A 2,750-nucleotide genomic window follows, 5' to 3' on the forward strand; every position below is an offset into this window, starting at 1 on the left:
AAATAAATTAAATGCATTCATCTTTTTGAATAATAACAACAAAGAAGACCAAGTAATAGCTTTACCACCTCTAAATTGGAAGTTTAGGCTGAAGAAGGGAAGAAGGAGCTGGGGTGTGTGTTTCAACTTTCTTTAGACACCTGGTTTATAAGAACATCTGAACAATTCTCATAACTGAACTTCAAAACCTATCATCCATACACATACTTTGTTTCTTATTCCTGAAACTCAATTTTATTACAAGTCCATGGTTATACAGCATGTAAAGAGCATCCTCAGTATAACTGGCACTATCTGGTCTGGTGCATTTATGGATAACAATAAGGTCCATTTAATGATGCTGAAGGTTCAAACTGGAAGCTCTCAGAATCTATCCATTATTTACTTTGGAGAAATTGTATCATAGTGAAATTAGTGAAAACACAAATGAACATGTTCAATTTGTGATTTAAGTTCCTGATCTTACTGCCAGTATCAAATAAATTTGAACCAGGATTTCAGTGACCATTTAAAAATATTACTACCTTCACACAAGGTAGAAATGTTACTTAGCAGTAGACTCTTCAAAAGTGTTGTCTCGGCATACTTCCACTTCTGGCATGTGTTCTCTTTTTGTGGCTCAGTTTATGAAGCTTTTAAGAAAACAGTTCCCTTTGGCATATATTGTTTTTCATAGTACTGTATGCTAAAAGCTGAGATTTTAAGAGGTCATTAAGTCCACAACTACCTCAGTTTCCTCTGCCAACTCATAGATGCTAAATGAGTAAAAATTAGGGTAAAAAGAGAATGTGGGTATATGTAACCAATGTATAAAGTGAGGAAAACATTCTTGAGAAAGTTACCAGAACATACATCTCATTTTAGAAACAGATCCTTAACATTCTCACTTGTGACAAGCAAGCAGTGCAAAACACAGGAAGATGGGCCAAAGAATTCAAATGCAAAAAGGTCTGCTTCACTGTCTTCACACAGGAAGCCCTAGGTTTAGACACCAAAATAATAAACAACTGATCTGGGCTGAAGTTCCAGACATTTACAGTGGAAAGTGTGGCAAAATGCCATCTCTGTCTCTTCCTAAACTCTGCTATCAGGCAGATTACCAATCTGACAATTTGGTTACCATGGTCACTGCAGAGGGCAGACACCTCTGGTCCCATAGGCTTCAGGTAACTCCGAGTTGTAACCTGAGCTGGATACATTCTTGAGGGAGGGGGAAACCTAGTCCTTCTGCCTACGTGACTGGCCTCACACACCTGGGTGGGGGCTTAAACTCCCTATTGTTCTAAGCAATGTCATCATGACTGGGAGGGGGCTAGAGACCCTGCCAGTTTACTCAGCAAGCAGTGATGCATTTCAAATTAGTTGGCTGGCAGCAGACAGCTGCTGGCCTTCATTGGATCAGGTAAATGAGGTCATAAGGTCTATATAAGTTGAAGACTGCCCAGAAGGAGGCGCAGTAACCATGATGAGAACTCTCAGAGAAGCTGGACCATCTGAAACTCACTCTCTCTCTTGAAACTCATATTCAGTGAACTGCTTGCCTCCAGAGGGAATCTCCACCTGCCTCTGGATGATACTTGCGAGCAAGCTACTTGAAATCTAACTGGATATAAAGCTTGAAGTAACTCAGATGCATGATCAAAGGCTACCATGCTACTGTTTGCTCTAAGGTATTTCTTTGATATTGCTCTACTCTGTACCCTATTCCAAACCTACTCCTTGCAACCAATACAGTTCTCCTCTGTATCTAGCATGGGAGACTTATTGGGAGAGGGTCTAGATTATGATTTGGGGTCCCCTTGGTTCAGCTGATTATGGGAGACCACCATTTGCGCTTCAGACTGAGGGAAGCACCCCAAGTTCTTGCAGTGGGTCGAGTACTCCTCAAGGACTACCAGGCCTGTGTTTTCCAGGGGGCACAGGGCCAAAGTCAGTCCAGACTCTGGGTGGTGGCGGCGTTACCCCTAGGCTTGCAGGTGTGCTTCAGGAAGGGAGTTGGCCGGATGTGAGGTGCCCCCAGGGAGGCACTTGGAGACTGGAAGGTGTTGGGCGCAGTGAGACAGGTGGCTCAATGCAGGAGCACCCCCTACTGGCCCACCACAGAAACAACATGGAAGAAGGGCATCAAATGCTGCTTTAGCTCTAGCAGAGCAAACCTCAACATCTTCAAATACTCATACCCCAGCTAAAAAACATGCACAACCAAATCCATTCAAACAAACTGGATTTGGACTGATCCCCCAAAGGCTGCAGAAAATTAGGAGACTTCTTAAATGTCTCAGTTCTATCCAAATAAAGTCAAAACTCTCTTTAAGGTTAAGGTGCCCTATTTATCTTTTAGTTTTAGAAAGAAAACTTGGAGATTCGTGGCTTAATTTAGCTGGAATTAATTTCAGTATACAATCTGTATGGGAGCAAAAGGCAACTTTGTTTTTGTGGTACACAGTGAAAGCAGAGTCAGACAATATACAACTTCTTCCAAATGTAGTTGTGATTTAAAATACTGTTCATTTTTAAGATAAAGAATGCCTCAAGCCTCTTCTTCTATACTGCTTTGTTACTTAAAATTTATTTTTGCTCTGAGCATATCCTTGTGAGAAGGGTTTCTGAAAAGAAATGGTGCAGAAGCCTTAGAAGGTGACATGAATTAGAAGCTGGAACCACACAGATTCATAGATTCATAGATGTTAGGGTCGGAAGGGACCTCAATAGATCATCGAGTCCGACCCCCTGCATAGGCAGGAAAGAGT

The 2,750-nt window shown here is 41.7% G+C and overlaps 1 protein-coding gene across 2 annotated transcripts in view; it reads right to left on the reverse strand.

The window, feature by feature from the left end:
* Positions 1 to 2,750, reverse strand: part of RALGAPA2 (Ral GTPase activating protein catalytic alpha subunit 2) — a 375,043-nt gene that overhangs the window by 124,986 nt on the left and 247,307 nt on the right. The window lies entirely within an intron of this gene.

The sequence above is a fragment of the Alligator sinensis genome, unplaced genomic scaffold, assembly GCF_000455745.1.
Source record: "Alligator sinensis unplaced genomic scaffold, ASM45574v1 scaffold140_1, whole genome shotgun sequence".
Lineage (NCBI taxonomy): Eukaryota > Metazoa > Chordata > Crocodylia > Alligatoridae > Alligator > Alligator sinensis.